Below are 21,964 nucleotides of genomic sequence, written 5' to 3'. Positions count from 1 at the left end.
CTGCGTGTCTTTCTGAACATGCTGTAGACAAAGAATCTGTGACGTCAGCTGAAGGTCTGAAGCACCATGTTTAATCTGTGGTGGAGGCTCAAGCAGCTTCTGGTGTGAGCCAGCACCTGCCTGTCACTGCAAGCGCTCAGCATCATGAGTGATTAAAGTCCCAATATAATTAAAGTACATCCTCACATCCTGAGAACATTCGGAGGATTTGGAGAATAAATCCAGACTTTAATTCCCCGGAGCTGTGCGTGCAGGTAAAGGTGAGGCAGACTGAGTCCTGCTGGATTATGTCCGCTGTGAGCAGATTATGAATCAGGCTGAAAATGTGTGTGAGAGCAGCTGGAGAGGTGATGAGTGTGTGTGTGTGTGTGTGTGTGTGTGTGTGTGTGCCCATATGTCAGCGCAGATGAGGCACTCGGGGGACGGAGTGTGGAGCCTGGAGAACTGAGATTTTCTCAATGTGTGGCATTTAGTACAGAGCACACACACACACAGACACACACACACCCCGCTGCATGCAGGTGGAAGGTCTAAAACACACAGAAGAAGAACAGGCTGTGCTGCAGTGTCTTCAGGCTGTCAAACTAACCTACAACCTTAGCATTAGCTGCCTGAGTGTTAGCACAGCAGCTAACACCAGATCCATGCTGCACAGCGTCTGGTGACATAATATGACGAGCTAGCTAATTATCAGTCAGGCAGCATTCTGCTCAGCGACCAAACTTCCCCCAGCTAAACTGGAACATGGCTACTCTGCAGTTTGGAGGAGCTAAATGAAGTTATGACCAAACTAACGTTAGCTTGGTTAGCAATACGCAGGCTTTGTCTCTTTACTTTAAGTTTCGGTTGCTATAGGCAACCAAGAAAATCCAGAAATTTTTAGGTTGTGTTACAGTCTGAGAAACAATGGACGGTGGATCGCTGCTGAACCAGCATGTTTGTGATCACAGGCCGGATCACAGGGCCCGGATCACAGGGCCCGCGCTCTGCAGCCGGATCGCAGGGCCCGGATCACAGGGACCGGATCACAGGGCCCGCGCTCTGCGGCCGGATCACAGGAGCCCACTCAGCTCTCTGACACCCACTCTGACATGAAAGTGGCGCAGAGAGCTTCATTTCCTCCATCACCAGCGTAAGGAGGTCAGGAGTCCGAGCTCGTCACAAACGAGCGTATGATCTGCTCAGAGAGACGAAGCGCACACAGCCAGAGGCGGCCGGGTCCGGAGCTTTCCGTCTGACCGTGCGACTCATTAGAGCTGCGCTCACTGCCCTCGGGCTGCTAGTTACCGTGGTTAAGGCCACTCGGCTGATGTTTTTCAGCTGTGATCTAACTTCACGGGCTTTGTTGTCATCAGGAAACTGCCGCCGCCGCCGCCGGGGGCTAATCACAGCGGCCTTTCATCAGTCTCACAGTTAAAGGAGCAGTCCCACAACAGATGCAGATTCTGATCCTGACAAAGCTCCGTCAGAGGAGGCGCCCGCAGACAGCGACGCTTTAACCATCATATCAGCTCCGTTTCAGCTCCACTGGAACAAAAAGCCGGAACATCTGCTGCGACGTCGCGTGTTTGGTGGAGAACATGCTCCCTCACTCTCTTCCCTTAACTCCTTTCCTCATCCACTCTTTTTCTTCTTCTTCTTCTTCTTCTTCGCAGCGTATCTTCAGCACACATTCACTGATTTCAGCCATTCAACTATCAACATGTTCATCTCACAGAGGACATTCTGGGTCAACTTCAAGTTTTTTTCAAAAAAGTATAATTTTTCAAATATTGAGCAATGTATGCGTCATTTTTAACATGGGAGTCTATGGAGGAGCCTTCAACACCACCTTCAACTGTGACATGTAACTAGTTCCACATGCTTCCAGCTACAGAAACGGTTCAGACATCGTTCTGTTCAGACGTCGTTCTGTTCAGACGTCGTTCTGTTCAGCTCTTCGAGGGCTGTTAAACTTTATAAAGCAAAACCATTTAACATGGGAGTCTATGAGAGAACCCTTCAACGAGGGCCATCTGCCAAATGTATCTCCTCCTACAAATTTCAAGCTACAGACTCCAGTTTGGTCTTAAAACGCTTGTTAGATGCTGCTCTATCAAACTTGTATTCAGAATTTTCTAATTCCGAATCGTTTCCGCACACCAGGCTCTGAAAGTGGGAGTGGTTTTTGAGGAACGATCAAAGGCAGAGTGGATGATGTCATCACTCAGAGTGAATTAAACCAGACCCTGTGTCTCTATCCTGCTGCAACTTCTGCACCTTCCATCTGGCTGAGATACTTTTGCCACCAGTTTGAAGGAAGAATGTTTGGGTTCTGACGGTGTCACTAAAAACTCCACACCAAACCGGTTTGCCTGTAGAGCCAGCTGTCTGAAGGCTTCGGTCTGGACAAAAAGAGAAGTTGTTCGGAGGGTGCAACCCCCAAAATACTTCTGTGTCGTCTTCTTCCTCATATTTCCTCCTCTCCTGTTACATAAGTCGTCCTGTCTGCTCTTATATAATCACTGAGGTTAAATCCCTTTTTATTGTGACCACAGCCTCATTGAGAAACCTCTTCCTCTCTCCTCCTCCTCCTCGTCTTCAGCGGCTTAAACAAATTGAGCTAAACGAGCACCTGTGATCAGACCTCGGCAGATGCTCCGGTCCTCCACAGGCCCGTCAGCCTGGGCGCCTCGGGCGGGATGACAGCTGACGGCGATGATTGACGGGCGCTGGGGGCAGAGAGCGGACCACCTGCAGGAGATGGGTGAGTTCCAGCAGCGAGCGCCACAAACCCTGAGAGTAATCTGATCCACCCTGCAGGAGGAAAAGAAGCATCTGCACTCAGCATCCTGCTGATCAATCTGATCAGGCAGCTGCAGCAGAAAGCCTGGATACCAGCGACACCTAGCTGCTGTTCACACCAACAAACGTGAGGCGGCAGTAAAGTTGGACATAACATGGAGGTCCATACGGACTGACTTTGGAGCCAGCCTCTAGTGGAGGCTGCAGGAACTGCAGCTGTCCAGCTTCAGTGTTGAAGTTTGAGCTCTTTGAGAGCTGTTAGGGTTAACCTGAGGCTGTTAGGGTTAACCTGAGGCCCCGTGTGTGTGTGTGTGTGTGTGTGTGTGTGTGTGTGTGTGGCCTTCCACAGGGAAATCTTTCAACTTTCCACACTGTATTCCCCCGCCTCACACTCTCTCTATTCCCCGGTGTGTTGTGGTGTGTTTTTGTTCCCAGAGCACATTTGCTTTCCACATCATTCAACACCCCTCCAACCATCTGCCAACACACACACACAGACAGACACACACACAGACACACACACGCATGCACACACAGAGGAATATGGAAACAAACTGGTAACTACTGTGATGTCTTTTTCTTTTTAACTTATTTTAGATTTCAACACACACACACACACACACAGACACACAGACACACACACAGCCTGTTACTTCAGATGCAGACCTGCATATTTCAACCCTCTGCTCTTCTGTCTTTAACAGACAAACTTTAAAAGCAGGATCTGCTGTGTATCCGGCAGCCCGAGCAGCTCAGGTTCTGCACCATGTTCACAGCTGCCTCACATTTCACTGATGTTCTACAGTCAGAAGGATTCATGTGCTCACAACATTAGTAACACACACACAGAAGCTGGAGCCTGCGGCGGGTTCAGCTGTGACTGCAGATGACCGGGCAGAGTGATGGGGACAGGTGAGCGTCCTGCTCTGTGCTGCTGCAGCTGGATCCAGTCATTCGCCTCAAACCCGCCGTCTCACATGTCTGTCCTGCTCACCTGGCGTTGGCATTAGCACCTAGCCCTTCACTCCACTCACTTCATATTTCTTTATTACTTGCAGTTTAGATGCAGACTGTCGCCGTCTGACAGTCGCATGAAATACATCATGACTTCATAAGATGAGAGATGAAGTGGTTACAGCAGCAGAACACATAGGACAGAGGAGGGACACACAGCCGCACACAGCAGCAGGCCTGTCTGCTCCGGTCCGACCCGCTGTCGGGACAAAGCAGCTCCGGGAGCGAGCGGCAGTCTGCAGCTTCGAGGCAGATTCAGGTCACAGTCAGACCTTAAAACTCCGACATTCAACAAAGACGAGGAGAAGATGGAAGAGTGACAACAGTGTGTGTGTGTGTGCTGTGAAGAGCAGCTGGACAGACCTGGTAACTAGTGCTTTACCTGACAAACACACACACAGGTTTACAGCATGTAGTCTTCATGTTAGCACACACACACACACTGTTGTCACAGAGATTCTTCTGAAGTGAGTCAGGCCTCCATCTTTGTGTACAACCTTACACATCTGTCCACCTCAGCTCCGCTCAGGCTCCGCCTCTTTCTCCATACATGGATTGATGAGGCTGTGACAGCTGTAAGCTTCACTGTCAGCTGTTGAGTGCAGGACTGTAACAATAAACTTCAGTCTGGGTTAGCAGACTAAAGACGCTGAAGACAGAGCGACAGACAGCGCACAACATGTCCGACGTCAGCCTGGAGCAGGTTTCCTCTCCTGGAGTCGCTCGTTTTTTTTTTTTTGCAGCAGAGTGAATTAACAGGCGACCCTGATCCAGACCGACGTGAGCCGGTGGATCCGGTCCTACTCAGGTTAGCTGAAGGCTAATCAGTAAATTCAAACTGACTGCCGGGAAGAGAGCGAGAGAGAGAGACTGATTATCTGCCTCCTGAGAGAGAGAGAGAGAGAGAGGGGGGGGGGGAGAGAGAGAGAGGGAGAGAGAGACACTGATTATCTGCCTCCTGAGAGAGAGAGAGAGAGGGGGGGGGGGGGGGGAGAGGGAGAGAGAGAGGGAGAGAGAGACACTGATTATCTGCCTCCTGAGAGAGAGAGAGAGAGGGGGGGGGGGGGGGGAGAGGGAGAGAGAGAGGGAGAGAGAGACACTGATTATCTGCCTCCTGAGAGAGAGAGAGAGAGGGGGGGGGGGGAGAGAGGGAGAGAGAGAGGGAGAGAGAGAGAGAGGGAGGGAGAGAGAGGGGGGAGAGAGAGAGAGAGAGAGGGGGGGAGAGAGAGAGAGAGGGAGACACTAATTATCTGCCTCCTGAGAGAGAGAAAGAGGGAGAGAGAGAGAGAGGGAGAGAGAGAGAGAGAGGGAGAGAGAGAGAGAGGGAGGAGAGAGAGAGAGAGAGAGGGAGAGAGAGGGGGGGGGGGGGCGGCAACAACGACAACTTCAACACCCCACACGTGTGTGTGAGGACGTCCAGGCCGTGCATGGAGGACGTCCAGGCCGTGCATGGAGGACGTCCAGGCCGTGCATGGAGGACGTCCAGGCCGTCCATGGAGGACGTCCAGGCCGTGCATGGAGGACGTCCAGGCCATGCATGGAGGACGTCTGCAGCAGCAGTTCATCCATGACGAGCTCATGAACTCCAAGAGTTAACGCTGCAGCTGGACGTGAGGCCCACAAAACAAGTCACATGACCTTCAGAAGGCCTGAGGTGATAATGCAGCAGTGAGGCTCATGTGTCCGTGTCCAGGCAGGACCGTCCTCTAACAACAGGTTTCAGCGTCCATCTCAGACTGTCAACATAAATACACACTGTGGTGACTTTAAGCAGTTTAAGAGACTTTTACAAACATGAACAGTATTTGATATAAACTCACTCGCTGTAAACACTGTAAATATGATCAGACTGTTTGATCAAATCAAATATAGCAGCAGCAGCATAAGGCGCCAAACATGTCATCGACCGCAGAAACATTATTCACAGCAAATAAATATAACAATATTTAGATGACGTCAGTAACTCTCTGGGCGGGAGCTGCGGCCAGGAAGAATGTAACCAGTGACACGTCACTCTTACGTCACTTAAACCGCTCGGACCCGCGCTCCTCATGTCCCACACTCTCATCAAACAACGTGTGCGCGCCGTGGTGACGCGCTCTGACGATGCTTACGTCACTGTCGGCAGACAGCGGGCCCAGCCTGCCCGTTAGAACCAGAACTCTGTCAGCACCCAGCACCCGGTCCATCCCCGTTCTGTGACACTTTACACTTTACTGACCTGGAACTCAGAGAGAACTGATGAGGCAGCTGTCCGCCCGCTTCCGGTCTCTGCAGCACAGAGAGAGTTAACATCCGGTTCTTTATCAATGACTGTTCCTGACGAGCCATTAAGATCAACAGACCTCCATCCCTGTTTGGAAATCATGCCGTCTCCATAACCCGGAAGTTGGGTCCGCCATTTTTATTTTTTTTATTATTTTTTTTTTTTACAGCGGGAGCCGCCCGCTGAAACTCAGCACCTGACGCTGCCCCCTGCTGGACTGGAGTAGTTATAACATACAAGTTCTTTATTTAAAAGAAAAATGCGTATGAAATAAGTTATATATGTATATACACATATTCCAAAAATAAAATACAATATATACATGAAATATATGTTTTTATACATGAATATTTTACTTTTGGAAAATAAAATATGTATTAAAAAAATAAAATACATGCAAATAATGTGACTTTTGTGGACGTCACAAAGTATGACTGAAGGTCCCTAGATGGCCAGATGTTTGTGTCAGAGCCCACCTAAGGCGCCGAACATGAAATACCTCCTGAAGTGCGTGGCTGTGTGTCGCTCGCCGAGCGTGGCGTGTGTTTGCGCTGGTTGTTTGCTGTATGATGATCAGTGACTGGAGGTCAGAGGTCATCTCGCTTCTTCGTCCACAGCTGCAGGGCCGGCGGCGGTGAGGATGTGGAGCTTCATAAAACAGAAGCTGATGGCTGGAATAACTTCAGAACACATGTGGCCTGAGGGAGGCAAAGACGGGAGGGGGGGGGGGGCGGAGAAGATGGAGGAGGAGCCGCGAGAGAGGAGGCAGAGTCGGCCAACGAGTCCAGCTGGAGCCGCTTCATTAATCCAGATGATCTAAACACACAACCTGAGGCCACACACACAGGGTGTGGATTCACTCCACAGATCGGACCGAACAGTTTGTACAAATCTTGTACTTCATCATATTTCATATTTTAGAGGTTTAGGGCAACAATTATTTATTTATTTCACTCTAAGACAAAATGATTATAATAAAACATCCAGCAGGCTCCTGTGTGTGTGTGTGTGTCTGCGCCTCTCAGCTGTTCATCCAGTCGGCTTCACACTCGCCGTGTGTTTTGTTGGCGACCACACTCGACACCTCGGCTTTCTGTTGTCAGGAGGCGTGGCCAACCAGCTCAGGACACAGACTGATCCGAGCCAAAGGACATTCTGGTGCCAGATGTTTCCTTCAAAGTCACCTGGGGGGGGGGGGGGGGGTTCCATCAGTGCTGAGAGAATCTCAGGACATGCAGCCATGTGACCTACTTCCTCAGTGTTGATTTTATGCGTCTGACTTCTCCTCACTTCCCTCCTTGCAGCTATACTTAGCGCTAGCCGGCCGTGTTGGTGAGTGTTGGTGGAGTGGAGCTCCTTCCTGTCCCCCACAGATCCTTTTTTATTTGTCCCAGTTATCAGAGGGACGTCCAGAAACCGGTCAGGCCGAGCTGCACTGCCCAGCCGAGCGTTGGAGCCAGACAGACAGATTGGACACAATGGGCAGCAAATGAGCAGAGACTCGTGGGTAATTTGGCGTGATGATATGATTTGATGCAACGTCTGCGACCATTTCCTTTCCTGCTGAGTCTCTATCAGCCGCCGCTAATCAAAGAGCAGCCGTCTTAGAATGGACCGATGATTTCAGAAAGATCTACAAAGACAGGAGGATGGGTGGATGAGTGGATGGATGTATGGATGAGTGGATGGATGGATGGATGAGTGGATGGATGGATGAGTGGATGGGTGGATGAGTGGATGGATGGATGAGTGGATGGATGGATGGATGGATGGATGAGTGGATGGATGGATGGATGGATGAGTGGATGGGTGGGTGGATGGATGGATGGATGGATGAGTGGATGGATGTATGGATGAGTGGATGGATGGATGGATGGATGAGTGGATGGATGTATGGATGAGTGGATGGACGGATGGATGGATGAGTGGATGGATGGGTGGATGGATGGATGGATGGATGAGTGGATGGGTGGGTGGATGGATGGATGAGTGGATGGGTGGATGGATGGATGGATGGATGGATGAGTGGATGGATGAATGACGTATGGATGGATGGATGGATGGATGAGTGGATGGGTGGGTGGATGGATGGATGGATGAGTGGATGGATGGATGGATGAATGGATGGATGGATGAGTGGATGGATGGATGGATGAATGGATGGATGGATGAGTGGATGGATGGATGGATGAGTGGATGGATGAGTGGATGGATGGATGAGTGGATGGATGGATGGATGAGTGGATGGATGGATGAATGGATGGATGGATGAGTGGATGGATGGATGGATGAGTGGATGGATGAATGGATGGATGGATGAGTGGATGGATGGATGGATGAGTGGATGGATGAGTGGATGGGTGGGTGGATGGATGGATGAGTGGATGGGTGGGTGGATGGATGGATGGATGGATGGATGGATGAGTGGATGGATGAGTGGATGGATGGATGAGTGGATGCATTTCCATGATAAACCGGGTGGTCACTGAGCTGAAGCAGTCAGTCTGGGACAAGGAGGTGACGAGGACAACATGAGACAAATGTGAGACACAGAGCAGTAACAGGAGGCGGCAGGCTGTCCCCAGTGTGTGAGCGTGTGTTTATGATTAATCGTCCTGCCTGCGGCTGGTTTTACATACTGTTAACAGAAGTCCGGATCCAGTCTCTGCAGGCGGTCCTCTGCATTACAGCCAGGATCAGTGCTCCTGCTATATTAAGCCAGACAGCTGTGAACGTGGCATCTCCTCAGGCTCCGTCACAACACACCACCTCCCCTCAGGGGGAACTTCCAACACCACGCCCCCCCCAACACAGCAGCCCCTCATCCAACCAGCTTTCACAGCCTCATAGTGTCATTACACAAACACCTGGTCAATGCTAACGTTAGCATTGACCAGGTGCACTGACATCAGCGATCTGTGCACAGGAAGAGTAGAGTACCTGCAAGGATGCATTCTATTGGTCCAACCACTGCCGGCCGTCTTGTTAGCGTCTAAAGCTGCAGCTTTCTAATTTTTTTTGATGTCGGGGTGCAAAGAGCAGCTCGAGGAAAACAACAAACATCAGCTGTTAAACACAGTGTGAGGCATTCAAATGAGTTTCATGGATTGTTGATGTTTTCTTGCAGCTCAGACTGTCGGTGAGGTCTGCAGGTCGTCCCTGATTAATCTGAATCACTCTGCAGATCTGTTTCCTGCAGTCTCTGAGACTCAGACTGTGTGTGTTCAGAGGTGGAGGTGTGTTTTGTTCTGCTCTCTTGGTGTTGGTTCATCTGTTTGTGAGCCTCAGCTCTGCTGTTTGTTTTGCTGCAGCGTTAGCACAAAGCTAACCCCTGACACTGTTCATTGCTATGACTGTTATTAGTGGTAACAAAAAAAAAATGCCTCCATCAGAGCTACACCGCCCCTCACCTGCAGTAATACCCAGCCTGACCTGGTGGTGGTTGTCAGAGGGTTTCCATGACAACAAATGATTAAATTATCAAGTTATTAGCATCCTCAGAAGACATTTAGATCGTAGCAGTGGGTTTTCAGGATGAACGTTCAGCGTGTGAAGCTCTCCCAGAACAACAAACAACATGAAAGGCTGCAGAGCCTCTTCATCTGTCCAGCAGGGCGGCCCAGCATCAAGACTTTTCTCTGGATTTAGAATCTTTTCAGAAACAGAGACACTTGCGGCGCCGCCTCAGCCTAAAAACAGCGTCTGAAACAGAGTGTGAGGGAAAATCAGAGTGTGTGTTGGAGCGAACCTCCCTCCTCATCTCTGACATTTCCAGGTCACTCTGTTATAAAGTGGCTTCTCTGCCTCCCGCCCCCTCTGGCTTCCTGTTTTCACCTCTCCACCATCTCATGGAGGAAACAAAGCGGGGGAAGAAGAACGTGAGCTGAGGGGGCCGGGCAGGGAGCTTGCAACCAGAGCTAACTGCGCTCATGCCCTTAACGGCAAATTTAAAGTCCTAAAACAAGTACAGTGAATCCAGACAGTCTTCAACAAAGAAAACAACAAAATTTTGTACATTTACCTTGGGGGTCTTGACTCACTCTTGGGGCCAGCCCTCTAGTGGACACTGGAGGAACTGCAGTTTGTGCCACTTCATCTCCATCATGAAGAAAGCAGCTTTTGTATTTCAACGCTTTGTTAACATACAACAGCGCCCCCTTCAGGAGAAATGCTACTACAGTTTGTATAAATTACCCATTGCTTCAAAAACTGTTAGCTTGTGAAAAGTGGGGGTTAAATCTTTCAGCACCTTGTCTCTGTGGAAGATAAATCCCACTCGGGCTGCTGCAGCAGCCGTTAGCTGACTGCTTAAACAGCCTGTCACCCTGACAGCTTTGTTTACCTGTCACCTGAGTGTGTGTGTGTGTGTGTGTGAAGCAGGTGAAGCAAACCAATTAGAGCGGCGGCCTCGTGGCTCTCAGCTGTTTGGAATGTGCAGTGGAAGCAGCCGTAAACGGAGCAAAAGTCTTCTGAAGCAGAATGTTTCTGCTGATTTCAGCACCTCCGCTCTAAGCACAACAAATTGTGTATTCCCCCTCCTCCAGCCGCTGACACACACACACAGACACACACTCACTCACTCGGTTCCACCGAAATGTGTGAGTATATACAGAATAGATAGATGCTGTCCGGGTTAAAGAGCAGCAGCGGCAGCAGTGGCGGCGGCAGCGGCGGCGGCGGCGGCAGCAGCAGCAGCGGGGCCACATTAACCTCCCACTGCACATGTCTGCTCCCATTATTATTTCCTCTGAAAGCACTTCATTACTTTTAACTGATTAATCAGTTACTCAGCTGACAGAAGCCACAGCTGACATATTGTTTGTAAAGAAAGCTTCAGGGATTAGGATTAACATCCACGTAGTCCAGATAATCTCATTTATTCCAGCAAGGGAACAGTACACCAGATCATCATGCTTGATGCTTGGTTCAGCTGAAGGCAGGCTAGATGCTGCACCCACTCACTCCACCTAGTGGCTCAGAGTGGTATTACACAGCGCGCATGCTAAGTTCAATAGAGGATGTGACGTCATGGGAGGCAGAGTGTCGTTATTATTATCATCATACAGGAGCTAATAACACAGATATATGTTCAAGTAGTGATGAAACTTTATGGTCGTCACGGTGATGTCTGACAGCCGCTGTGCCTCCACCCCCACATCCTCGTAATATACAGAGTCCGTTCAGGTCACAGTAGGACCGTGTGCCTGCATGCGTCGTGCATTTTGATGTCGTCATGATTCTTGATTTTTGTCCTGTGCTGCTTGTTCTTTTGTTTTTTCGTTTTGTTTTTTTGGTTCACACAGTTTATTCCTTTGTAGCCCTGTGGAAAATAAACTCAAAGCAGCAAAGCTGTCGTAGTTCGACGATTGTTTACATACAGCTTTTGTACTTGACCTGGACACTGTGAACCAGAAGAACCGTGAACCAGAAGTATGACTAGCGGGATTCGCTGGCTGCATTCGTGTTCAGACCTGAGCCAGACTAAAAAAAAAATATTCAGATATTTCCAGATACGGCTCGAATCCTGCCGGATTGATTTCCCCAGTGTGAACAGGGTCTAAGAGACTTCAGACAACTCTGCTGTGCTCTGATGGGACAGCTGGTTCTGGACCCTCTAATGATTTTCCATCTGTCCAACAAAAGTATCCATCTCTGGGATGCTAACTGTTTTGACTGTTAAAATAATTTAGACACATTGAAAAACCAGCTGTTGTCATGGCAACCAAGAAAGAAAATGCTCTTTCTGCAGTTGACCCGGCACCCAGAAGCTGCACCATGCATGTTACTGACAATAAACAGACACACACACACACACTATAAATGTTCAAAAACCAGGTCAGGGTGTGTTCAGGGTCCAGGCGGAGCTGGAACACACGCAGCGACATGGTCCCACTGACTTCAGTGTGTGACAGCGCTCGCTGTCTGACTTTAATCAGTTTTAATGGAGCCATTAACGATGTGCAGCGTAATCAGGTGCATAATGAAGCCGGTAGATCACAGAGACGTGCAGGGAGCTGAGGAGCTGAGGAGCTGAGGAGCAGGGAGCCCAGCAGCAGGGAGCCGAGGAGCAGGGAGCTGAGGAGCTGAGGAGCAGGGAGCCCAGCAGCAGGGAGCCGAGGAGCAGGGAGCAGGGAGCTGAGGAGCAGGGAGCTGAGGAGCTGAGGAGCAGGGAGCCGAGGAGCAGGGAGCCGAGGAACAGGGAGCTGAGGAGCAGGGAGCCGAGGAGCAGGGAGCCGAGGAGCCAAGGAGCAGGGAGCCGAGCAGCAGGGAGCCGAGGAGCAGGGAGCTGAGGAGCAGGGAGCTGAGGAGCAGGGAGCCGAGGAGCAGGGAGCCGAGCAGCAGGGAGCCGAGGAGCAGGGAGCCGAGGAGCAGGGAGCGGAGGAGCAGGGAGCTGAGGAGCTGAGGAGCTGAGGAGCAGGGAGCCGAGGAGCCGAGGAGCAGGGAGCAGGGAGCTGAGGAGCAGGGAGCCGAGGAGCCCCACAGAAGGTGTTTTCATGGCTAATATGGGACTCTCAGCAGCAGCCTGGTTCATTAGCACACAGGCCATTAAAAAGCTTTCAGCTGTGTGGAGCCTCTGAGTGGCCCGAGCTGACACTGGCCTGACTGTTACTAGTTGTTGCCTTCAGCACCTTCAGTAGCTGCACCATCACCTCATTAAAAGGCTGTTATCATGGTTTCTGGACTGGACTTGCGGTTTTGTTTCTGGGATCATTTCTATCAGCAGAGACTTCAGAGAGTGAATTTATGGCTATACAGGAACTGGAATGTGCTTTGGCGTTTTAGACCCCGACACGATGACCACATCCAAAAGCGGGAAGGAGCAGGAGGAGAGGCCGCTAGAATCAGAAGTCCCCCCCAGGTCTAGACTTGGTGGTGGTGGAGAAGGCTGGAGAGCAGAAGAGAGGAGGCCTTGAACTGGCGTGAATCCGGCAGTGCCTGGGGTGGAGGAGGATGGAGGAGGGTGGAGAAGTCGATCTGAAGAGCAGCTGGAGGAGAGATGAAAGACTTTTTAAGTTTTTCTGCTAGGCTGCGATTGGGCAGGTGAGGGACGGACCGACAGCTGATTGGTGAGGGAGGTGCTCGTATTAATCACCTGGTCAGAGTGGGGGGTTAAAGAGAGAGAGAGGGTGAGGGAGAGATCAGGGAGGCGGATAGAGGGATAACTGCTGAGTGACGTGCTTTAAACGATGATGAAGAGCAGAGTCTTCCTGATTGAACTTAGCTAACAGCTTCATTTGAGTTCTTTCAGCTGGTTTACAACTTCTGGGCCCGGCTTTGGGCTAAAGTCTGAACTACTTTGGCTCTCAGACATTGTGTCTGAACCTCTACTCAGTTCAGGCCTGATTTGTGGGGGACTCTGGTCTACTCGGGCCGTTGGTGGCGGTCTAGTCTGAAGCGGTCTAGTCTGAAGCGGGCTCTGGACTCTTTGTTTGACTGGATGTGTTTGTGTGCAGATTTGAGCTGCTCCGTTACACAAACATCGTCTTTGTTTCGTGTGTTTCAGGTTAATATTTCATCATCCTGGGACGTCCCAGCAGCTCGGTGAATATTTAAACACACCGTGCATCATTAATGAGGCTGATCAATAAACCATAACAGTCTAATATGGATCAAACAGGCCGTGTATAATATATTAATGCACATACATGTGTACAGGTGAATGATTTATATCCACACACACACTGGCCTCTGATCTGCTGTGTGTGGAGGACTGACGCAGCATCACGTGACCTTCAGCGCTCCGAATCCTGCTGATTCTGAGTTTTCCTCCTCCATCACACTGCGGGCCGTCCTGATGAGGTCAGTTACCGAGGAAACGCATCATCGTCACAGGTCTTTGTATGAAAACACAAAGCGTCTTCAGACCGTGTTCTCATGGTCACAAAACCAACAAAAGATCAAAGAAGCAAAATAAGCAAACAAAGGATTACAGATTACAGATTACAGATTACAGGCCACCCTCAGCAGAATAATTACACTGATGGTTTAAGGAATCTATGATGACTCATCAGTCAGCATAGAGTCGAAAATGAGTTGATGAAAAATGGTGGAGAAGCTTATTGAAGCTGAGGCCCCGTCCACATGGAGACGAAGTCGTTTTTCGTTTCCAGAACGTTCTCCGTAAAGATGGCGTCGTTTCACTAAACGTGTGTGTCCACATGAATCCGCACAAACCACTGAAAACGCTGTAGTACATATGCCAGGCCTGTGAGTGGCGCTGTAACGCTACCACAGAAGCACTCCACAAACAGAGAAGAAGACACGGGGCATGCACACAGAACTCGTGCGATGTAAACAGAACAACATGGATCTAAACCTTCTTAGTTGTCGTCCACCTGCTGCTCGTGTCAGCAGACGAGCTAAAGCTGAAACAAGCTGCGTAGTTTGTCGTCGGAGTGAGAGCTGAGGGGGAGGTGGAGCTGTGTCATCATCGTTTCAGGGCGTCCACACGGAGACATGGAGACGGCGTTTTCAAACGCATCCACCCTGGGACCCATTTTCAAAAGTTGTTGTTTTCACCTCTGAAACGCTCCGTGTGGACGAAACGCCGGAACCATCCAGACCTTCAGAGGAGCTGGCGCCGTTGCCGTCTCCGTGCGGACCAAAGCTGGCCTCAAGCTGTTTGCGTTCTCAGCCTCACCACAGACCCACTGGTGCTGAAGCCATCACAGCCTCCACAGTGAAGGTCTGGATGTTCTGGAATTCAGTGGTTCCTGCTGTTTTAAATGAAGCTGCAGGCAGAGTGTGGAGTAAGTGCACATGCAGCGCTGCCTTTTGTGTTTCCGAGGTGTGAAAATGTTGTTTACGACAGCCGGTGGAGTCGACATGTGATTCAGTGCTGCTGCAAACTTTAAAGTAGGCCAGCTAAAAGGCAGAACAAAGCCTGCGTAACTTCAGCTTTAAAAATACATGAAGCAGCGGCCGCCACTCCCCACCCATCAAACATTAAGGAGACGTTTAACACGCACACACACACTGCAGTAAACACAAACCTCCGTCACAGACTCAGAGCGGCTGTGGGCTCTCAGGGTGGTGTGAAGGCGGCTGGTGTCTGCAGACGTCCTCTCCGGCTGTCAGCTCTCTGATCACCCCCTGAGGAGCCTTAATGAGCGCCGCGGGACTCAGGAAGTGATGTCGTCTCACGCCGGGTTGTCCTCTCTGCTGCTGCTGTTTGTTCACATGTACGTTAGATACAACATTAGCAGCAGGAGGCTACATGGAGGACGGAGTCATCAACCAGTCAAGATGCTGCAGAAATGACAGGAAGTGCACCGCGTTAGCTCAGGTTAGCCTGCGTGCTGTCTGAGTGCATGATGACATCCAAGTCAAGCCTTCTTCTTCTTCTGGGGTAAACATGGCTTCTAATTCACATACGTATTATCTAAAACTACCCCGTGGCTAATCTGGTTGCTACATTAGCTGTTCACAAATCACTGTAGAAGGTCACACACTGTGTCAGATCCTTGCAGTGAAGCTAAGTTAAAGCTAGCTGGCTAAGCTGAACATGCTTGTGTACATTTACTAACTGGACGGTATTTACGTAGCAGCGTGATGTAGCTTTACATTAATGCTAAACTTGGATTGTTGCCTATGTTAGTGTCTAACAGCATCAACCCATTCACACTGGGGGACTCAATCCGGCTAGAGCAGGATTCAGCCTGAACGGACTCTGTATATTATGAGGCGCCACCTAGTGGTTTGGAGGAGGTTAAGCTGGATTGAGCGTGGACACGTGTGTGTGAGATTTGAAAATAGGTCTGAATGTATCCAGTTTAAAGGCGATCTGGATTCAATCCCACTCTAGCTGGATTGACTTTCTCCAGTGTGAACGGGGCCTAAATGATGTAACAGTACAAAGCTAATGTGGCTAACCTTTGCATTAAGCAGGAGGCGTCAGCCGGCTAGCTCCTGCTAAGTTTCCGCTCAGCTGTGTTTCTGGTCATCAGCTGACTGCTGTCTGTCGCACTGAATCAAAGGTAAATGTACGAAGATGAGCCGCCATGATTGTTTTATGGGAGTGACGGCCTGTTGCTGGTTACATCATCCGAGCTGTGGAGGAGCTCACATCACACGGTCTGCTGCTCCGAGGAGAGATCTGTGACGCCGCGTTCAGCAGGAAGTGGATTTTCATGTAAAGCGCAGGAAGTCTCAGTCAGAGGAAGGACTGTGGCTGCGGAGCAGTTTGTGAGTCTGGTCTGGCGGCACAAAGACTCCTGTAAACACGCCCGCCCTCATGTATGCAGCCTCCATCTCTGGAACGCTCCTGCTGAATGAATGAATAATGGAGGATGTTTTTAACACTCTGCACATGAGCTGACCATGTTCTAGTAGTTTAAAAGGAAGCAAAGTTTTATCTTTCAGACTTTCTGCACCTTTTTGTACATACGGCTGTAATGTGGTGTGTTTACTGTGGTTGTCGTGGTAACGGCGGTTGCAGGTGTATGGAAAGCAGCGTGCACGGTGCATCACTCTGACAAATGGAAATGAAAGTCAGGGATGAGCCGGAGGACGCTGCTGCCACTCAGTGTGTGTGCGTGTGTGAGCGTGTGTGTGTGTGTGTGTGTGTGTGTGTGTGTGTGTGCTGTCAGCAGTGATGTATTGGTGATTGTGAGGATTTGATCACAGTGAAGAGCCAGAAGGCAGAAAAACAATCATCCTCCCTCAGACTGCTTGAGCTGCTGCATTCCTTCTAGCCACCAGCAGGGGGCAAAAACATTGAATAGAATTCAGAGAAAAATAGTTTACGTTTAACTTGACGTGTGACCTCACCTGTCCTTTCCTGGTCTGGAAACAGGAACATTGATCAGGACATCTCCACAGGTTTGTCCATCAGATGTCAGAATACACTGATCAATTCTTCATGGACAATCAATCAATGATGCGATCGGTCATCAGCAGCAGCTTCAGGATCGACAGCGTCCCTGCACACGCTGTCCGTTTACTTCTGGTCATATCATGGAAATTAAAACCAACAGACAAGAATTTGTGTTTCAAAAAAAATCTGATTTTGGTTGCTGCCCCGAGGGAGTCATTACCGTCCACTGATGGCAGTGACATGAATGGCTGCTGGCGTGTCAGCTGATCTGATGCTGCCTCTGCTGGTGGAAGAGTTAAAGAGAAGAACCGAGGCCTCTGCCAGGAAACCCACTCAGAGACGCTGCAGGCCGCACATAATGAGCTGGAGCCGGGCCGAGCTGTCCGAGTACTGTCTGCAGCTGTCTGCGTGCACACACACACAAAGACACAAAGACACACATACACACACAAGCACAAAGACACACACACTCATACACAAAGACACACAAAGACACAAAGACACACACACGCACAAAGACACACACGCGCAAAACGACACACACATGCACAAAGACACGCACACACACAAAGACACTCATGCACAAAGACACTCATGCACAAAGACACACGCACACAGAAAGACACACACACACGCACAAAGACACACTCTCTTCCTCCTCAGCTTCTCCTCCTGTAATTATTGGTGAGAGTTTTTGCTGCTGTTTGGCAGCTAGCTGACAGGGACATGTGGACACCTGGCAGCACACAGACACACACACACAGATGTATGCTAATGGAGGGTTTAAAAGCTGCATAATGTGTAGTTGCATTAACCCTTTGTGTTTTAATGACCTCTGTGTTTATCACACAGTGTTCGGGCTGTAAACATTTTAAACAGAGTCTGTGTGAGGACTGACTCACATTTTTGGGGGGCCCTAGTGGACACTTGATGAACTGCAGGTGAGACACATTAGGGCGGAGCAGGTAATCATCGGGAGGAGGAGGAGGGAGAACATGAGGAGGGGGAAGACAAGACCCCTGAAACGAGAGGAGGGTCAGTGATTTCAAAATAAGACAGGAAATACTCAAACTAGAGTTAATACAAACAGAACTACAAAATCAAAGCCCTGACAGGAAGACTTTCTGTGAGGACTTGCTGCTCGCCTCACTCTAAAATGTTATATATTATATTATACAATAACATCGTAGACTTCCAGGTTTTTGTAGAAAAACCACCACCAGACATTCACCGTGTTTCTGCTCAGCTCAGATCCAGAGACCAGACTGAACCAGGATGTGCAGCCCCCAGAGGCCACAGGAGGAACTGCAGTGTTCTGCTGGGCTTCATGTCTCAGCCCTGCAGGTTGGGTCCAGTCAGTGAATTTAAAGCTGTTTACTGGCTGTTTTTTGCTCCGCAGGAGTCGTGCAGATCTTCCAGACTGAGCTGTTAATGATGTCATATTTCCACTTCCTGAACCACGGAGCATGAAATAAGCCGCTCACAGTGTTTGTGTTGAGTTTATAAGGAGCCTGGAACAGGTGCAGGTTATCTGTACGCTGTGTGTTGTCTGCACTCGCCGTCCCTTTTTTTTTGGATGCTTGTTGCCATGGTTACAGCTCTCACCGCTGTAGTGAAATCCCAAATTTTTTCTCCCAGCTCAACACTTTGTGTGACCTGCAGCGAGCGAGGGAGGATTACTATAACCTTCCCCCCTCTCTCTGTAATCACACATCCATTCAGAGCTGAGTGAGCTGCAGCCTGCAGGTGTGTGTGACTGACCGCCACATAATGTGAGAACACACACTCCGCACACACACAGGCTTCATTTAGTGTCAACGTGAAAATAACTGCACACGGGTCTGACTGCATGTTTCAAACACACAACGAACGAAGCGCCACGGAAGCACCTGCAGGGTTTGTGTGTTTAACAGGACAGCCGGGTCACATCACATCAACACAAAGGGCACGTTTCAACACAATGATGCACACAACTAGGACAAGAAGCTGGGGTTCCTCCAGTGTCCACTAGAGGCTGGCTGCTGAAGTGAGTCAGTCTCCACAGACCTCCATGTCTGACACATGTTTACAGCCTGCATCACACACACTACACATGGTTTGCTCCACCTCTTTGCCTGTATCTGGATTAACCAGGAGTGTAGTTGCTCTGCTGCCAACATGTTGCTAAGTGGCTACGAAGCAGCTAAACATGTAAAAAAACTGCCAAAGTGTCAAGCGTAAAATCTTGTGACCCGTTCACACTGGAGAGAGTCAGTCCAGCTGGAGTAGGGTTGAATCCAGATCCGCCTTTAAGCTGGATACATTCAGACCTAATTTCAAATCTGGCTACCACACACACGTGTCCACGCTCAATCCAGCCTAATCCCGCTTAACCTGGCTTGTTTGTTGTCCTCCAAACTGCTAGCGCCTCATAATATACAGACTCCGTTCAGGCCTCGGTCGGACCGTGTGTGCGCCATGTGGTTTTTTTTTTTCACGCGCCTCTCGTTCTTTCGTTTTTTCCGGTTCTAAAAGCCGTTTATTCCTTTGTAACCCTGTGGAAAATAAACACGCTGTCGTAGTCACGCGACCCGGACACTGTCCCCGTGAACCGGAAGTATCACGTCGCTAGCAGGATTCACTAGCTGCATTTGTGTTCAGACCTGAGCCAGATGTGAGCCAATCCGGCTGGATCCACCTCCTGCTCTAGCCGGATTGATTCCCCCAGTGTGAGCGGGGTCTTTGAGCCGGATCACCTTAAAAGAAGGCTGGCGCTAAGTGAGTCAGTCTCCCACAGACCTCCATGTCGACACATGTTTTACAGCCTGCATTCAGCACACACTACACACGGTTTGCTCCACCTCTTTGCCTGTATCTGATTAACCAGGAGTGTAGTTGCTCTGCTGCCAACATGTTGCTAAGGGCTACGAAGCAGCTAAACATGTAAAAAACTGCCAAAGTGGTCAAGCGTAAAATCTTGTGACCCGTTCACACTGGAGAGGTCAGTCCAGCTGGAGTAGGGTTGAATCCAGATCCGCCTTTAAGCTGGATACATTCAGACCTAATTTCAAATCTGGCTACCACACACACGTTGTCCACGCTCAATCCACCCTAATCCCGCTTAACCTGGCTTGTTTGTTGTCCTCCAAACTGCTAGCGCCTCATAATATACAGACTCCGTTCAGGCCTCGGTCGGACCGTGTGTGCGCCATGTGGTTTTTTTTTCACGCGCCTCTCGTTCTTTCGTTTTTTCCGGTTCTAAAAGCCGTTTATTCCTTTGTAACCCTCTGGAAAATAAACACGCTGTCGTAGTCACGCGACCCGGACACTGTCCCCGTGAACCGGAAGTATCACGTCGCTAGCAGGATTCACTAGCTGCATTTGTGTTCAGACCTGAGCCAGATGTGAGCCAATCCGGCTGGATCCACCTCCTGCTCTAGCCGGATTGATTCCCCCAGTGTGAGCGGGGTCTTTGAGCCGGATCACCTTAAAAAAAAACAAATGTTTCACTTTTCACAACCAGCTCCGTCATGTGGCTCAGAGGGGGACCCTGAATAAATGATGCTGATTTTCTCCGACATGGTGTGTTTGTGTGCAGCTTGCAGGTCTGCTGTCCTGCGGCAGGTTGTTACAGTCTGTGAACGGAGCTCCAGCCTGCAGGTGGACCTGCGCTCACGGTTTGTTTGTTTTGCAGATGTTCCTGAATGCTGCTGCACCGACTCCTCTCTGAACAAGCTGGAGCCCGTGTGCTGCCTTCATGTGCCGGTGGGAAGGTCCGACATCCAGGACTTTAAATAGAAACCTGCCATTGGGAAACCAAGAAGGGCTGCTGTACGCTCACACTGTGTGTGGGGCTGAATAATAGATAGACAGCATGGCCGCTGCACTGTGATACCGAGGAGCTGCTGCTGCTTTGCACTGTTGAGCAGCAGAAAATGAAAGAAGACGATGCTGCAGGAAGAAAAGACTTTTATGTTGTTCAACCGAGCTCCACACAGAGGAGAGGAGGCATCCTTACTCCCTTTCCTGCAGGGGAGGAGACAGTTTAAATCCTGAAGTCAGCAACAAATCAAACACTAATGGGCCCACACACACACACACACACACACACACACACACTCTCTGAAAACAATCTGCAAACTGCAGCACAACACAACAACAGCTCATTAGATGTGATTCTTTGCAGATGTGTGGAGGCGCCTCCCGCCCGCCTGTCACAGGAACCGATCAGTAATCCATACGTCTAATCGGCTCTGAGTCCATTCTATGCAAATGAGCTGACTGTGTCTGAATCCATAGCTTTTGTCCGGCAGAGAATGGCGTCCCGGGCACCTGAATCTGTCATCCTGCAAACCTCTGAAACTCTCTGACAGGAAGACAGCCCCCCCACCCTCCCCCCTGCCTCCCCCTGCCTCCCCCTCAGGCAGCCTCATACAATGCAGTGCTCTCCTACACACCTCTTTGTGTGTAATTCGATTAGGCTGCACACACACTCTGTGGCCCACATAACAGCCTTTTAATTCTCATTCCTCAGCATCTTTCTGCTCCTCATTAACGCGCCCGTCGCCATGGTTACCTCTGCGTCTTCAGGATAATTTGGCGTCACTTCCACCTGAGTTCAGATGTGGATCATCAGTCGCTGGTCATGGTTACACCTGCTGATGTCTGGTTCAGAAGGACTTTTCTCTCGCCCGTGGATCGCTGGGCTCCAGTTAACCCCTCCCGCTCCATGATCAAAGCACATGCAGGAGCTGGATGGTCCGTCACAGCACTGACAGGTCTCTGTCAGCAGTTTTGGAGCTCTTTGATCCCTTAGCTCCGTGTTTTCACACACTATTAAGAAAAAAGTCAGACGATGACCAAACTCACCGGCTCTGTCCAGGTTCCTCCTCCAAACCTCACGGCCGCCCTGCAGGCTTTCTGGTTTCCACGGTGATAATCTGGACAGAGGCGAGTTTAGCAGTTTATTATTTAAACCGAAGACACTGAATTTGATTCTCACACTTCTGAAAGCTGCTGCTGCTGCTCTGACCGCTCCGCCGCCGCTCCGCTCTCTAACCGGTTTACCATCCGTTCCCTGCTCCTGTGAGAGAAGCCGCATGCAG

The sequence above is a fragment of the Parambassis ranga genome, chromosome 14, assembly GCF_900634625.1.
Source record: "Parambassis ranga chromosome 14, fParRan2.1, whole genome shotgun sequence".
Lineage (NCBI taxonomy): Eukaryota > Metazoa > Chordata > Actinopteri > Ambassidae > Parambassis > Parambassis ranga.
The sequence above is the reverse complement of the archived record's forward strand: the minus strand, read 5'-3'. Positions refer to the sequence as shown.